Source organism: Mus musculus, chromosome 1, assembly GCF_000001635.26.
Source record: "Mus musculus strain C57BL/6J chromosome 1, GRCm38.p6 C57BL/6J".
Lineage (NCBI taxonomy): Eukaryota > Metazoa > Chordata > Mammalia > Rodentia > Muridae > Mus > Mus musculus.
In genome coordinates this window covers 181,279,993-181,297,661 of record NC_000067.6, presented here as the reverse complement: position 1 = coordinate 181,297,661, position 17,669 = coordinate 181,279,993, and the positions used below count along the sequence as shown (strand labels likewise).

Below are 17,669 nucleotides of genomic sequence, written 5' to 3'. Positions count from 1 at the left end.
CTGTGGGATGATAAGAAGCAGATGGGTCACACTTGTGGATTCTGGGCTTGCAGTATTCTGTCTGGAAAATGGCACCCGATCCACATTGGTGCTGACACAGTTTCTCCATACTCCGGAGCCCATGGCCACCACATCCATATATTTCAATACAAAACCCAACTATCTTATCCCTGAGACCTGTGAGGCCACAGACGTGCTACTTGGATATATCAGGCTGGCAACAGGATTTTTTTTCTTCTTCTCTCTCCGGCCCAAAGATTTCTTTATTATATGTAAGTACTCTGTAGCTCTCTCCAGACACTCCAGAAGAGGGCATCAGATCTCATTATGGTTAGTTGTGAGCCACCATGTGGTTACTGGGATTTGAACTCAGGACCTTCCGGAAGAGCAATCAGTGCTCTTAACAGCTGAGCCATCTCTCCAGCCCCCAGCAACAGGATTTTTAATAGGACAAAAATTAACTCATTGAATCAATAACCTAACTAAAGTATTATGTAAACAAGTCATTCTCACTCTGTGGGTTGCAGCCCCTTTGGGAGTAGAAACACCTTCTCCTTCTCCTTCTCCTTCCCCCACCCCCACCCCCACCCCCTATTTTATTGCATCAAGGCTCCCAGCCCATGATTACACCACTAACACTCTGGGTGCTTCTTCCTCAGTAAATTTTTCCTGGAAATATCCTCACATGCATGTACGCCCAAAGACTCACTCACTCTACTCATCTCCAAGTGATTCTGCATCTATTCAAGTGAACAATGAAGAATTAACCATTACAAGCCCATCCCTTATTAGCCTGGCACTCAAGGGCCCTCTTTAAACACAGCATCTTGAACCTCTGGGTCATCTCATCATGCAAAAACACATCTCCATCTATCACACAGTCAGTCCATCTCCATCTGTCCAGAGTCTTAGCAGGTCTAATACTGTTCAAAAGTCAGCCAGCCTGGGGCTGGGAAGATGGCTCAGCAGATAGGGCAAGTATTAACTCCTGCAGAGGTCCTGAGTTCTATTCCCAGCACTCATATCAGGCAGCTCTCAATCGGCTGTGACTCCAGCTCTAGGGGAGCAGATGCCTCTGCCCTCCATGGTACCTACAAACACACAGAGAATACACAAACACAGATAAACATTTACACATGCAGTTAAAAAGGGAATGTTCTCTGAAGGCAGCCAGGCCATCCTCTCCTACTGCTCTCTCCATACTTCTGCTCTCTCCGTACTTCCCTCATCTCTACCCAAGTTCTGACCAGATCGCTACATTCTCCTGTCTGGAATGGCCTCTTCTGGGCCTTCTATCAGTATGAGTCAGCCAGATCGAGCCTTTTCTCACAGCCTAAATCTGGTTTCTCTGTTCCTTCACAATTCCTGAATGATTCCAGCCCACATAAACCTCTCCTGAACAGACCATTATTTTTATTATAATGTTTATTCTATACATGATTCCATTTAGTTCCTTTTCAATTAATTTTTTACTCTTAGAATAAAGATAAAAGCCCTCATATCCCTGCATTGCCTTGCTCAACCATGTTCACCGCTACAGTCTCCTTCCTCCACTCATGCAGGGCAACCTGGACTTCTAGGTTCAGAAGTGCAGGGTCCGTGGGACTTAAAAGTTTGTTTGGTCTAGCCTACTCTCTTTGCCAATATTACTCTCTCCAGAAAACTGTTCCAGAATTCCCTAGGTGAGTCTCTCTACTTTAGATGTCCATATTGTCTAAAGTGTACACCAAACCTCATCACTGATGTCAGTAGAGTAAGTGGTGACTCACTGAACACCTACCTGTCCCGCTCTGGGCTTTGTGACTGCAAGGTCCATCCATCTCACTGCCCTTCAGTGGATCCCAGTGCCTGGCTCCACAGTTGGCACGTACAGGCATTTATTAAGCGTCTATTAAAAGAATAAAGAGATCAGTGTGGCTGCAGACAAGGAACACTGTGCTCAGGGCTCGATTCCCACAATCCCAGATCTAACCCCTCTGTGTCTTTAAGAATCAATGGTAAAAATAGGGAAGTAGAACCGGCAGAGATACCCTAAACTCGGCTGGCTCCCTCACTAGGAAATCCACCCTGGGCTCTCCAGAGAGAAATCATCGCATCCCAAGGGGTAAAGGAAGCAAATTTTAAAAACAGGGTTAAAAGTCTAGCTCTAGGGCAGGGTCTTAGTTACCGTTCTATTGCTGTGAGGAAACACCATGACCAAGGAAACTTAAAAGAGAAAGCTTTCATCGGGGGCTTGTTTAAGTTTGAGAGGGTTAGTCTATTATTATCATATTAGGAAGCATGGTGGCATGCAGACAGGCAGGCATGGTGCTGGGGAAGTAGCTGAGTGCTTTCATCTGATCTGCAAGTTACAGGCAGAGGGGGGCAGAGAGAAGAAGAAGAAGAAGAAGAAAGAAGAAGAAGAAGAAGAAGAAGAAGAAGAAGAAGAAGAAGAGGAGGAGGAGGAGGAGGAGGAGGAGGAGGAGGAGGGGGAGGAGGAGGAGGAGGGGGAGGGAGAGGGAGGGGGAGAAGGAGAGGGAGAGGGAGAAGAAGGAGAAGAAAGAAGATGTGCCTGCTATGGGCTTTTGCAGAGATTTTTTTTTTTTTTTTGGTTTTTTTTTTCTTTTTTCTTTTTTTTTTTCTTTTTTCTTTTTTTTTTTCTTTCTTTTTTTTTTTTTTTTTGGTTTTTTGAGACAGGGTTTCTCTGTATAGCCCTGGCTGTCCTGGAGCTCACTTTGTAGACCAGGCTGGCCTCAAACTCAGAAATCCGCCTGCCTCTGCCTCTCGAGTGCTGGGATTAAAGGCGTGCGCCACCACGCCCGGCTGCTATGGGCTTTTGAAACCTCAAAACCCACCTCCGATAACACAGCTCCTCCAACAAGGCCACACCTACTCCAATAAGGCCACACCTCCCAATCTTTCCCAAACAGTTCCACTAACTGAGGACCAAGCATTCAAATGTATAAGCCTGTGGGAGCTATTCTCATTCAGACCACCATGGGGAAGAAATATGGTTTGGGCACTTACTGCTTTTACAGAGGACCTGAATTTGGTTCTCAGCATCCACACAGCAGCCCAAAACTGCCTGTAACTCCAGTTCCAAGAGATCTGATAACCCCTTCTGGTTGGTCTCCTCACATGCATGTGGTTCGCATACACTCACACAAACAACATCCACATTAAATACATTGTTACTAAATAAATACATAGTTTAGAAGTCTAATTCCACAAGAAGGGGTAACAGGGAGGGGAGAGACAAACTATCTTGTTTTTCTTCCATGAGGAGACTCTAGATTTAGAATGAGTCATGACCAGAAAGCAAAAGGCTGGCTAGCAGAGAGGGGATGGGCTAGCAGAGAGAGGATGGGTTAGAAGAGAAAGGAGGGTACCAGCCCAGAGCAGAGGACAAGCGAAAGCAGTGGGTGCAAATAGGAACATACTATAAGATGAATGCATATAAAAAATGTCCTAATAAAGCACATTATTCTGTATGCTAAGAAAACTAATTTTAAAATAAAATACAACTGTGGTTCTACATCTTGGGGGCTGCGTGGCTCCCACTTGGATGTCTCGCCCTCGTGCACCTGTCGGTGTAAGAAGAAGCCCGATAGCATGGACTGCTGTGTTACAGCAAGTGTGGTTTCACAGTGAAAATGTCTCGGGAGCTTGAGGGCCTGTGACACGAATATTAATACTGACAACAATGTTCTATAGTCACTACATTTTAACAGCCAAACGCAATTTGAAACGACCTGTGACACCTCATTTGCTCGATAAGCAATAAATAATGGAATAATCACTTCAGAAAAACAAATGGCGCCCAGATATCATAGTCAAAACATACTGTTGCATAATTAAGTTACCCGAATCAGCCCTTCCGGATTATCCTCTGGCCCCCTCTGGCCTACTCGTCGCCTTGCTCTTGGCTCTGGAGAACTTTGGAGGCTGCAGTCCCGGGAGGTTCTGCCTCAGAATACTTCTAGTGAAGTGTACCCTCTCCCGCCCCAGAAGACTGCATTCCTTTCCTCTACGCCACACTCTGAGGCCAGGGAACCTGGACTCTGGCCGAAGCAGTCTTGGTTCCCATGCCTACATCACCGTGTGGGGACTCAGGATTGTATGCCTGTGTTAGCTTTTCTTATTCTTTCTTAAGGGTTGGGACATTTGTTTGGGTTCAGGGTTCAGATGATAGAAGTGTGGTATAGAAAGCATGGTGGCCAGAGTCACGGAGTCTACAGCAGCAGGTTCTCCCATGGTTGACTAGGAAACAGCCAGCTGCTCAGGAAGCAGGCCAAGCTACAACCCCCTAAGGTTCACCCCATGTGACCTCCATCCACCAGCTATGCCTCCCATCCTAGAGGCCCCACAACCTCCCAAAACTACACCACCAGCTGGGACCAAACATTCAAAGCCATGAAGCTGCGTGGGGCACTTCACATTTGCTGCAACAACTTCTAAGCCCTCCTGATGCCTGTGCCGTGAAGACAGAGTCTGCCATCAGAAAGAATATCGTGCCTTCAGCCGTGAGGCCTCACTGCACAGTTCAAGGGACTATGTAAACTATGCTTTCCTTAGTACGGAGTCCATACCCATTGATGTGGGCATCAAGAAGGGACCTCCCTTCTCTGCCCCCCCCCCCCACCTGTACCCTATAGTGCCCTCTACCCTGGTAATGTGGGAAGAATTCATAACCCTAGTTAGCCTGCTTAAAGACACACAATTCAGGTATTTTATTTACAAGCAAAGCCTCGACTGGGCAGGTTTAGAGCTATACTAAGTTATGCCCCAGCTATGGAGTCCCTTGTTACCTGCTGTTTCTCCTGGCCACAGGCTCACAGTCCATCTCCTCTCATGGCTGCCTCCTCCACCTCTGTCCTTTTCTCCTTCTCTCTCTCTCTCACTTGATCCTCACATCCCACCTTTCTGCCTCCACTGCCCAAACACAGGCTCTAGCCTTTTATTGACCAGTTAAACTGAGGAGGGAGGTTCACGTAGCATCCCTTGGAGGATGTGAGGACGGGCAGCCACGCCTTGAGAAAGCAGTGATTAGCATTTGAGTATGAGCAGAATCAGACCAAGCCACTGCAGGTGATGTGTAAGCCTCACTTGGAGTGACTATGCCAGAAGGCCTATGCATGGACCTGAAAGAAACTCAGTCTCTCATGTCCCTCAGACTGACACATCTCTTTGAACTTGTTCTTCTTGCTGGTATTGACCCTTGGATCCCACTCCAACCTCCCAGGAAATCCCCTGGCTGTTATAGGGAAATAAAATAAAATCATTAAGCTTCTCTCCCCCTCTCACCCCTGTATGCTGTACTGTGACCCCCTTTCCATCCTTTCTTGACAATAAGTAAATAAACCCCCTGGCAGGTTGACAGGAAGAATTGATGCAGAGTTTCTCTGCCCACAAAGGAAGCCAGAGCAAACCAGAACTGTCCTGAGCTAAAACTCAAAACTAGAGCTGGTGCCCAGAATCCAGGAGGCCACCTGTTGGGCTCTGACGGCCATGCTCACCTGCCTTCTTCCAAAGCTGGACAGCCAGGTGGGAAGCATTTCCTATCGGGCTTATCTCCCCTCCCCCCACACATGGAGCAGACCAGGGAATGGGTAACACCAGTTGTCCATCTACTGCAGACACATGATCATGACCCTCTGGAAGATGGTAAAGAACCCCAACGCTCTCCAAATTAGATTCTCGATTCTAGCGTTAGTATCCTGGGTGACCACTAACAAACTGAATAATCTCTAAAATGTGGCATTTTGTGACAGTCCCCACAGGTGACATGATCATGTATAGCGGCTGGGCAGGTATGGCAGCATATCCCTGTAGCCCTACAATAAGAGACAGGAGGACATTTTCTTTAAGATGATTTTGTCTTTATATTCTGATTATAAGATACAATGACACAGAAAACCACTATATTATAATCATGGTAGAAAAAAATGTGAAGTACAAGTGACTAAAAAAACCCCAATCACCTGTAACCCTATGATCCAAAGGTAGCCAGACCTTTAGTCCTGTGTAAAGATACAGATATAGATACGTGTACATGCTTGTGTGAGAACATTGCTATGTATTGTATCCCGTTTTTATTGCCTGTCATTGTATCAATGTCAAGTCTCCATGACTCTTAAGTCTTTTTAGAAACATTTTGCATGAAGCTCTGCATAATTGTTTCATCATAGACTTTTAGCAAAATCATGTGCTATAAATACAGAGCGGAGCTACTGGTAACAATGTGTTCATTAAACAGAGCCTGGTGTCAGCATGTGCCAGCCGGTTTCAGGGTTTGCTGCCCCAGTGACAACCCTCAGGCAAAGCTCTCAACTGATCCAACAGCCATTTCACTGGGGCTTCTGCGAAATGCAGAAGGCAATGCACTCCTATGGTAAGGAACAGCTCTCTCGTCTGAGATTAAAGTTTAGCTCCGTGGTTCACACAATGCCTTGAAAGGCTGGTGGATAAATAAACTTGGATGTTTACAGTGTTTGCAGACACAGGAATGACAGCAGGCTAAGGCTATGCAAATGCAAATTCCTCCCTGTTGTGCCTTCCCCAAACAGCACAATCCCCCAGTTCTACAGATTTCGTCTTTCCATCTATTGGGGTACCACCCATACATGGCTGCGTCCACAATGAGTACTCAAGTTTAGTGAGTTTTTTTAGCACTGTCTTGGCCTGCTTAGGCTGCTATAACAAAAGACCATAGCCAGAGATAGCATACAAACACCAAAAATATCAGAAGGATTGCCCGTGTTGGAGGAATGGTGTCTCTGGGGGGTGGGCTTTGAGGTTTCAAAAGCTCATCTCAAGTCCAGAGTCTCTCCAAACCTGCAGCTCAGGAAATAACTCTCAGCCATTTCTCCAGCACCATGCCTACGCCCTACCATGATGGAAATGGAATAACCTCTGAAACCGTGAGCAAGCCTTCAATTAAATGGTTTCTTTTATGAGAGTTGCCTTGGTCACGGTGTCTCTCCACAACAATAGGATAATGACTAAGACAGCATATAATTCATCATAAGCAAAACAACAGCAAATACCACTATGGTTATGTAAATCCACTGTGCCTGTCTTGGTCTCTGACCCACAATTCTGCACTGTGTCAGGCCCAAGCCCATTGAAGCAGAAGACAGAGGGAGAACTACAGTGTTTCCCAGGCATTGGTTGCTACTTTAGTGGCAGAAGGTGGCTTGGACAACCCTTCAAAATATCCATGAGCACTCCTTCTCATGGATACAGCAGACCTACCTAGTCCTTCTTCATGCTTCCCTTACTCCCATGCCGTGGGTTCTCATCCTCTAACTATTAATTTTACACTTTCTTGTTGCTGTCCTGAAACCTTCTACTTGGCTTTTGGTTCCTCCCATCTCACCCCAAGGATCCCATCCTTCTTAACTGGTTATATGTTGGAGTACTACAGAGTGCCCAACACACTCAATGCACCCTGAGCCGTATTTACATGTGCCACAGAGAACTATGACCTGGGGTTCTCAATTACAAATCTCAGAAGCCAAACTTACACGTTCATAAACGACGTGTGACGATTTTTTGGTTCATGTACCTAACAAGTTCAAGGGTGTTACTGTCTCCAGAGCTTGGATGAGGGGCCCAGCTTCACCCTGTTCCATCCCCTTATCCTGCTTTCACTTCTCTTGGCAAATGTAGGCAACCGCTTCCCCTGCAGCTTCCCCCACCCCCCACAGGGACCCCACTCTCATGCCTCACCCATGAGGAACACAGAGAATGAGGCATCTCTCCTCTACAGGGACTCAATTCTTCAGGAACTGAATCCCTCTGCAGAGGTCCCTGGCTCGGGCTATTTGCCAGCTGAGAACCAGCTCCTGTGCCTGAGGGAACGCCATCGTGGCAGAGTCCTTTCCTCTCCAGTCACAGGTAGCCCAGAATGATATCTCACTTTGCATCCAGTCCCCTGATGAGGGGCCTCTCAACGAGCTCTAAATATAGCACATCGTAGTTTGACTGCCTATAAACCAAACCTTGAGTGTGAGTGTCCCCAACACACGTGGCGGACAAGAGTGAGAAGACAGAATGACAGTATAGAGCCGTGGCTTTCGATCAGATACACTCTCTCTCTATTAGGATCATTACTTAAATCCTTCCCGTCATCTGGCTGCAGGCCAACGCTATACACAGGTGCCGCCTGTCCCCTTCCACCATGTGGCTGGTGATCTTGCTCTGAGGGAATACCTTTCATGTCCAGGAGGTCCCTTGCTGCCTCCCACCCTGCAGGAATGCCAGGCCAACCCCTGCCCCTCTCTGATTTCACTCTTATCTCTCTTCCCCCCCCCCCCCCCCCCCCCCCCCCGTCTCATCCCATGACAAGGAACTAGCCTGCTCCAGCCCTGCAAGGCACAGGATTGCCTGGCTTTCAGCATCCAAAGACACAAAGGGCCTCTTGTGTGTAAACAAAGACTCTTTTTCTTCCCTGGCTACCTTCAGGTGGGCCAATTCTGAGAGAAGCTGGCCTCTTGTTCACAGAAACTCAGACTTTCAGGAAATACCTCTCACACTCCACAGCCTGGAAAGTTCCAAGTACTTAAGTAATTCCACCCTTGCTGTGTGTTCCAAGATGGGATAGACAGCAACTTAACTACCTGCTTTATTAGAACACAACATGGCTTCGGTCTTCTGAGCCCAGGATGGAACTCCTCACTTGCTGCCGTCCACCTCATCTTTAGAATCTATCATGACATTTTATTACTTGTTTCTGGTCCCTAGCAGGAAGTAAAGCTGTGACACACTGACCACTGAGCCACCCGGTCTAAGTCTGTCAGCACTGCCTGCAGGGGTCTGGGAGCTTAATCTGGACCCATGTTTCTCAATGGCTTGTAGAGAGAATCTCTTGTGCACTGTGTGGAAGCTTCACCTGTCAATAAAAATGCTGTTGGCCTATTTATTCGCTCAGGCAGGAAATAGGGAGGTGGGAATTTCGGGACAGAGAAAGGAATTCTGGGATAGAAACAGGCTCTGGAAGGGGACTTGCCCTGAAATGCTGATGAAGACATTTGCAAGAACCCTGAGGAGAGGCAAGAAACCAGGAGGCACTCATAGAACAAATGGGCAACTGAGTTATGAGTCAGTCAGGGAACAGGCCCAAGCTTGTGGCCAAAGCATTTATTCATATATAGTTCAGTATCGGGGTCGTTATTTCGGGGTAGGTGGGAAAACCGGAGGTTACATTGGCTCTTGGTTCTTCCCCTTTTGTTGGCTTTACTTGATCATTTATTCATTCAGGCAGGCAAACCGGTGTACCAGAGTTCCAAGCCGAAATGTCATCTCCTCAGACAGCCCACGGTAAGAACTTATCTTCCCAGTACTTCAAACAGAAGCCCTGAAAACTCAAAAGTCCACTTCTTAAGTAGGCATGACGGGTAGGCAGGTCATGAGAACCAAAGATGTTCTCAACAGTCACTGATGATTTAAAAGCATCTCAAAATGTGTACAAGCATCTTTTCGCCCTTCCCTGTTTCCTCCCCATCCTTCCAGATAGGATCTCAGCGCTGTGTGCCGAGCCGCTTACCTCAACCACGCATCATACATGCCTTCCCACTTCCTACAAAGATGTTAACTTAGAAATCTGACAACATGAGGGCTGGAGAAATGGCTCAGCTATTAAGAGCACTGGCTGCTCTTCCAGAGGTCCTGAGTTCAATTCCCAGCAACCACATGGTGGCTCACAACCATCTGTAATGGGATCCGATGCCCTCTTCTGGTGTGTCTGAAGGAAGCTACAATGTACTCAGATAAATAAAATAACTTAATAAATCTTAAAAAAAAAAAAAAAAAGGAAGAAAGAAAGAAATCTGACAAAATGAAATGACAAAGACAGCTATACAACTATCTCTGCTGCTTTTTTGCAGAACTATAGACAATGTGGCTATAGACGATGCCACAGACGTTCGGGATTTCTGTCTCTTATATCTGGAAGCACCCTATCTTTTCTCATAGCTGTTCTCCACAAACATGCGTCTTTTCACACAGAGTAGCAAGAAACAGTAGCTACTCTGTCCATTCCTTTGCTAGGGAAAAACATCTGAACACTCACCATCCCACAAGACCACAAAAGGACACAAGCCTGGATTCTTCCTGTCCCACACTGTCACCTTTGTCCCTTATTATTAGATAGAGTTGACTTTATAAAACTGATGGTTATGGAGGCTGAGAGTCCACACAAGCTGCTGCTTGCAGTTAGGCAACCAGAGGACTGGTGGTGTGGATCACCCCCAACCTGAAGCCCCAAGGGCCAGAGATGGTGCTCAGAGGCAGCTCTGCTGCAGAGCTCCCCACAGGGGGCTGTGGGTTCATTTCTCAGGTGCACAAACCTTGCCCCCCTGCACACAGCTCATAAGCATCCCTCAGTTATCCACTCTGCAATAGTGGAGGGAGCCATTATGGTGCTGACTGTCCCAACCACGTGTTCCAGATATAGCCAAAGTTGTACCTTGTGCTGTGGCTGGACTTGGTAATGTGTAAGGGTCACCCAGGTGGTACTGGTTTTGAAGGCATGAAGGAGTTGAGCAGAGCAGCTGAGGCTTGGCACTGTGAGAGGCCATGGAAGGCCATTGGTGAAAGTGCAGCCTCAGTTGCAATTGATGGCCCAGGACTGAAGGGGTCATGCAGTGTTTTGGAGATGCCAGTACCATGAGATGACCACCAAGAGCAGCAGCAGCAGTGGAGTACAGGCATCTGGAGCCTAGAGGATGACGCGTGTGCTACAAAGGGCCTGGCTGGAGAAGTGACCCAAGCCCTTGGAGGAGCCCAGAAGATCGTAAGTTGGAAACCAGACATTGGACGGTTGGAGATTGACTTTTGCTTTTGATTGTGACTGTGCCCTGATATTTTCCCTCTTGAAGGAAGAAACTGTTTTAGTGGAGCCCACAGTGAAGAGACTTTTAATTGTAAAAAGACTTTGGATTTTAAAAGAGATGGATATTTTAAAGAGATTGAAATTTTAAGAATATGTAAAGACTGTGGGACTTTTAAAGTTATTAACCTCCCCAGACCCACGCCACACCCAGGCTTATCTTCACTGTGGTCTCTGTGATGTCATCTCAATTTTCAGCCCCAGCATAGACTTGCTGAGCAAATGTACACTTTTCCTTAAAGGAAAATAGAAAATATGTTCTGAAAGACAATGCACTGAATGCTAGTCTATGGGAGTAAGCAAACAGGTAGAACAAGCCAAGGCCTGGCCCATCCACAGAAACACTGCACACCCTGTGAGAAAAAGGCCTGGTTTATGAGACAGCTCAGCCTGAAGGTCGAAGGTCCCAGTTCTCAATCTCTGCGCCAGAGCCAATGGCACGTGAGCAGCCTTTCTCTGAGATCCACGCCTCCTCTCTGCTAATGTCTGCATGGCCTGTGGAGGTTCCGCCAACACACCTCAGTCAGGTCAGGAGAACACACTGGACTGGACTGGGGACAGCATAAGAGGCTAAGAAACAGAGAAATCCAACACCCTGTGGCCAGAACAGCTTGGCCAGCACTATATGCAGGATGTCCTCATCCCAGGGCCTCTGAAACATCCCTACCCAACTCCAAATTACCCTTCCCTCCTTTACTGCTGAGAAAGGAGCCTGCTGGGGGAGGAGGAGAGCCAACCTGCTTCATACCTAGCACCTCTGAGAAAACTGAGTCAGGGCCCGGGGAGGCCTCCCCATAGCACAGCCTGGAGAGAGAGAGTCTGGCAGGGGTGACACGGTGGCAGAGGGTAGCAAAAACGTACCGCAGAGTTTGCAGTCTGTCCCCATCTGTGCTGTACTGTTCCATCCATGGTAGGCACTGAACGGCTCATCTGTTCCTGCCAAGCAGACCCACATGCAGTCCAGGCTGTCTGGGAAAGTCTGTAGAAAGAAGGAAGGCCAGGTTTACTGTCTGGAATCTCCCGGAACTTGCACGGTCCAACCCAAAGGCAGAATGCCCGTTGCCCTGCATGCTAGCACTTACTCTGACACATCTGGATTCCAGTCTCCAGCGCTATGCTCTGAGAGTCCAAAGTCTCTCAGGAAGTCCACATATGTGACCAAATGTAGTTGAATATGAAGTTAGGAAGGTAAACTGAATCTGGACTGTGCCGGGTCTTGAATACCAAGCCAAAAGTGCTTACGGCATATCTCTCCATCTATGGCCTCTATTTTTATGGTTGTAAAACTTGATCCAGAGAGCGTAGGAAGGAAACATTAAAGTTCTCTATATCTATGCAACTGAATGCATAACAAATTAGCCGGTTCAGTCTAGGAACTTGCAGGCTGAAATGCAGATTAGAGGTTGCGTCCATGTGTTGCAGTGAACATAGACTGTTCCTATGCAAGACTGGAAGAGCACTGGGGATCACAAAGGAGCTGGTAAGACAGCTGGAAAGTATGGACGGACAGGAGGACATGCAGCCAAAGGAGTGGACAGTGTGCCACTCTAACCATGGCTCCCCAGCAGAGACAAAGTAAGCCAAGGGTCCCTGGTGAACAGAAATTGGCAGTCCTACCCACAGGACAGAGCCATGGGTCTCACAAGCTTCTGGTTCAGCTGAAGGATTTGGGAAGACAGTGACACCCCCTGTGGGTGACTGCGTTTTCACTCCCGGTGTCTCAGAGGGACGCATCCTGGAAAGCATCTGAAGAGGGAGCCTATTGGTTAACCCTGTGTTACTCAAAGGATGTGGTCACAAGATCTAACCAATCACAAGTCAGGGCGGGTTGGAGGCAGGGCGGGGGGAGGGGAGGGGGAGCTACTGGGACAGTCATGAGGAAGAGGGATGGATGTAAACATGCCAAGAAGTTCAGCTAGAGAGTGACATGTAGACAGTACAGTGGTCAAAAACCTCAACACCCCTTGTAGTTTGGCTGATTGTGGAGTCTGATGAGCCCAAGGTTATAATAATAAGGTTGGCATGGAGCCCATACTCAAAACCACCAGTCTACTTCCAACTAAACTGAGAACCATGAAACCGCACAGTGTTTTACTTCTCCGGCCTCGGTGCTCCCACAGATGCCTAAGGATGCCTGGGATTTGGAAGTACTTGCAGTTGGTCCTCCTATAGAGCTCCTAGAACTTTATTTCATTTCCCCAGTCCCCAAAGCACATCCCTTGGCTAGAGCCATTAGTCATCCTGGGGTATATGAACTGGGCAGAGGGGGACTCTAGAGCATGGGAGAACCCAAATTTCCCATAGGGTGCAAAGCTAAGTGTGTCCAGCAGAGGCCCCTAGCATGAAAAGAAAGGAAGTCACTTGGGAAGTCGCCCTTAAAGGCATTTGGTACTTCATGAAGCTTGGATGGGCACCAACCTAAGTGGTAGGAAAGACAAGAGCCCTCAGCTGAACCCCACTCGGATTCCCTGTCTTCATCTGTCAGACTACAATATGTGACGACCCAAGAAGAAGATAATCTTATTTTTCCTTTTTTTGTTTCTTTGTGTGTTGTCTTTTCTTTTGACCTTTTGTGTTTTCCCTTATTTCCTTTAGTATACTTTTCTTGTTAATTTTTATTTGCTTTCTTTTTTTTTCTTTGAAATGCTTTATTGAGGGAGATGAAGTTTGGGGAGTTAAATACTATTAATTTTTGAGTTAGGGTCTCACTATGTAGCTTAGGCTGTCTTGGAGCTTGCTGTGTAGCCCAGACTGGCTTAGAAATCAACAGCAGGCCTCTTTCCTCAGTCTCCTGAATAGATACAGTAGGTGCAGAGACCGGGCTAAATTGCATGTCTTGACTCTGCTTCCAGCCGCCTCTTCATTTGTATGGCTGCTGCAGCGCTACCTGGGCCTACACTCAGCGCAGCTGACACTGGGGCAGAGACAGGCCCTGACGGATCTCCTCAGGGAGGGCAGCTTGGCTGGGCTGTTCCCACCAGTCCTGTACGATCCCCTGTAGCTCAGGGATTTGCTCCAGTGCCTGTTTCAGCAGATTTGACAGTTTCTCCAGGGTCTGCCCCACGTTCTCATTCTGCTCCTTTTCCTGGGACACCTGCATCTGCAGCAGCTCCTGGGTGGATGGTCCCGGAGGCAGACTGGTCTTCACACAGAGATTTCCTCTTCGGAGACCCAACTGGTCTTGGAGAAACAGAAGATCTTGTTGGAGAGAGGCAGCCTTTGGAAGCAGTAGTTCAGATGCTTTCCCCACAGGCAGTCCCAGTGTGTGACTCAGCAAGATGAGGCTGGAGCCCCTTGGGTTAGTGGGGTGCAGCTGATGGATGGATGGTAGAATCCTGGATAATGGCTTCAGCCCTTTGACATGGTATGGCAGCAGGGGGCCCAGGAGAACTCGGGGCAGATGTTTGGCTTCTTCCTTCAAGCATCGCAGTAGTTCCTGGCTCTGTGGTGCCACAGCTTCAGAGGTGGGGACAAGCTTCTGGTCAATCAGGGTCCTCTGGACCCCGGCTCAGGCGAGTTTTGCTGGCTGAGTTTCCCTTGATGAGCAGACGGATCTGTTCCTGCCTCTCCTCCACCAGCTGACGCCACTGTAGGATCCGCTGCCTCTTGGCCTGCAGCTCCCACAGCAGAAGATGCCGCTGTCCAACTGCACTCTCCAGTTCCTGGCTCTGGGCATGAAGAGCCTTGAGCTCTGCCCATAGGCCACTGTGCCTAAGCCCCAGCAGCAGGTCTTTCCTCTCACTGGATCCCAGCAAAAGTCTCTTCACCTCCTCCACTAGGCCCTGGAGGCGGCCAGTCAGGACTTGTCTCTCACTCAGGAGTGCACTCCTCTGGGTAACCAATGCACCTACAGCCTGCCAGCCCTCCTGCATGAGATGGACAGTGGACAGCAGAACCTGGCTGGAGTTTGAAGATTCTGGTGCCTGAGGCCTGGACAGCTCCTCTTCTTTGAGCCCATCCCCATAACACAGGGACCGGATCTCTGACTCCCGCTCTGTAGCTAGGTACTCCAAGGCGGCCAGGACGTGGCCCGCAGGGTGGTTTGTCAGCAGTGTCTCAACTGAGGTCAGCCACTGCTGATAGGATGTTCCAACGTGGTCATCACAAGGGCTTAGGATGCTGCCTCCCCTGGCCCGGGGAGTCAGAAGGTTCTGCAGGAGTTCGGAGGGTGCAGGCTGCCCGGACATCACCCAACACCTCAGGCTCTAGGGCTGGGGCTGCTGACACCACAGGTCCAAAGGTCACATCCACTTTGGCTTTCCTTTGCATGTCCTGCAGACGTTTGAGCTGATTCTGCAGCCGCTGCATGGGGTCTTGCAACCCACGTGGCTGTCTTTGTACAGCCCCAGCTTGGGCCTGGAGGAGAAGAGCTCGATGCTGGGTGTCTTTCAGGTTCTGCAGTGTCTGTGTCATGGCTACATCCTGAGCTTCAGACTCTTGATCCATCAGCTCCAGGCTCTGGTCTAGCTCTTGGTTCTCTGCCCGAAGGCGGGCCGCAGTAGCTTCCAGCTCCAACTTCCGATGGATCTTTGGATTGTCCTGATAGGCATACCAGAGGAGGTTTCCCTGGATCGTCTTGATATTCCTCTGACTACGCACATGCTGCACAATGTAGGCCCAGATGTCAGCGCCCTGACTCAGACACAGCCTACGCAGCATCGACTCCAGGGGGCGAGCTGCTAGGGGCACCTCCATCTCTTCAGCAGCCCAGCGACTCAGTTCACGCTCTTTCTGCGTTAGTTCCATGGCTGTCACAGCTTTTATTTGCTTTCTTAAAAGATTTTTCTTTTAGTCTTCTTCTTAACTTTTATTTAATGTCTGTGCATTTGTTTTCTTTACCATACTACCAAAATGTTTTATCTATTTGGTGTTATTGCTGTAACCACTGTTTATCTTCTTCATTTTGCTTAATATTATGAACTGATCCTCAAAAAAGCCTGCCACTGAAAATACTCCAGAATAAACCAGAAGAAATGGCTATAGCAAGAGATGCATGAATCACAAAACAGAAACTAAAGAAACAGGGATGAGCAAGACAACACCCTAACTTCCTAATCAGATGCTCGGATGCTGACTACAAGAACACAGGCATGGATGGCATGCTGGGCAAAGAATTCAAAAGACTACTTTAAAATTCATCAACAACTTTAGGGCTGGAGAAATGGCTCAGTAGTTAGGAGCACTTCCTGCTGGGTATCATATTGAGTTACAAGCCATTCAGGGATACATAGAAAGTCTGTATGTATACATATATACATATACATCAAATACATACACATATATGAAAAACAAAGTCATTTCAAGGCAAAAAACAAACTAAAGAAATTCAGGACCACCAAGCCAGCATTACAGAAGCTATTTAGGGAAAAATCTTACAGACCGAGGAAGTAAAACAATCTCAATTATGAGAGCACAGGAAAGAATAAATGTCATGACAGATATAGATGAATACATGAGAACTAGACGAGAATCGATTATGTCTAAATCAGTGAGTAAGAAGATCCATAGCTGCATAGGAGAGAAAGAGAAGGTCAGGGTGTGGCCAAAACCACAGCAATCAGCAAATCCACGTCAATCATGGTGCTCCACGAAAACAGTGTTGGTGCTCCAGTTAAAACATGTCCACTACCTGCCTAGATTAAGAAGCAAAATCTGATGGCTCCTCAGTTAAGAGCACTGGCTGCTCTTGTGGAGGACCCGGGTTCAGGTCCAGCACCCACATGACAGCTCATGGCCATCGTAACTCCTGTTTGAAGAGCATCTAACACCCTCTTCTGGCCTCCTTGGGCACTGCATGTAGACATGTATTCAGGCAAAACGCCCATATGCACACAGGAGCCAGCACCTCCTCTTTCTGCCTTTTATGCCTTTAAAAGAATTTCCTGTTTATCTTCCTAAACATGGAAGGTAGAAAATGCACCCAAAACTCTGCCAGAAAGAGTTTTATATTAAATTTGCTGTGATGATAAGCAAGATTAGCAAAGGCTTAGCCATAGTAACCAAATACAAGAGGAAAAGCCAATTTAAAACAATTAGGGATTGGTATTACAAAAAATACCATTAGAATCCAGAGGATCACCAGAGAGCATTTTTGAAACCATGTAGTCTAAAAAATTGAACATCTAGAAGAAATGAATAGGTTCCTCTATATATTGTGACACATCAAAATTAAATCAAGAAGATATTAGCAACCTAAGATCTACAGTGAGGAACAAATCTGAACCTGTGTTAAACAGTCTCCCAGCGAAGAAAAGCTCAGATCATATGGATTTGATGCCAGATTAGATGCACAGGGTGGGAACGCCAGCAAACCCATCTTACGAAGTCAGTACCAGCCTGATATCAAAATTGGTTAAGGATATAGCAACAACAAACTATAAACCAATTCCCCCAATGAACACAGATGTAAATAAAAAGAAAATAACCAATAAAACACTGGCAAAATGAATTCAATTATATGTTTAAAAGATCGTACACTATAGTCAAGTTGGTTTCATTTTAGGAATGCATTTCACTTTGTACACAAAAAATGTAATAATCTAGCACATAAATAAACTCAAAATCACAAAATCATCTCAATAAATACAGAAAAGGTTCTTGACAAAGTTCATTACCCCTTCATGATAGAAACTAGGAATTCAAATAATATATCTCTGAGGAGGAAGTTTAATCTAGGGACATGGCTGTTCTGGCAAGGGACCACATCCAGGACTATGATCCAGCTGGGATGCAGACACGACCTGGATTATAGTACGACCTGGCTGGAATACACCTTAGCACACACCTTTAGTGCCTCTGG

At 47.3% G+C, this 17,669-nt stretch overlaps 2 long non-coding RNA genes and 1 pseudogene across 2 annotated transcripts; all 3 read right to left on the bottom strand.

Annotated features, from left to right (window-relative positions):
- Nucleotides 1-1,049: 1,049 nt before the first annotated feature.
- On the bottom strand, nucleotides 1,050-4,066 carry Gm39717. The gene is made up of 3 exons (XR_001779579.1): nucleotides 3,843-4,066; nucleotides 1,781-1,888; nucleotides 1,050-1,091 (listed from the first exon to the last, which is right to left on the bottom strand). It is a non-coding gene; the product is annotated as a predicted gene, 39717 (long non-coding RNA).
- A 5,039-nt stretch (nucleotides 4,067-9,105) lies between these two features.
- Gm39718 lies at nucleotides 9,106-10,489 on the bottom strand. The gene is made up of 2 exons (XR_865791.1): nucleotides 10,448-10,489; nucleotides 9,106-9,337 (listed from the first exon to the last, which is right to left on the bottom strand). It is a non-coding gene; the product is annotated as a predicted gene, 39718 (long non-coding RNA).
- Nucleotides 10,490-13,572: 3,083 nt separating this feature from the next.
- Nucleotides 13,573-15,627, bottom strand: Gm8146 (predicted gene 8146; annotated as a pseudogene).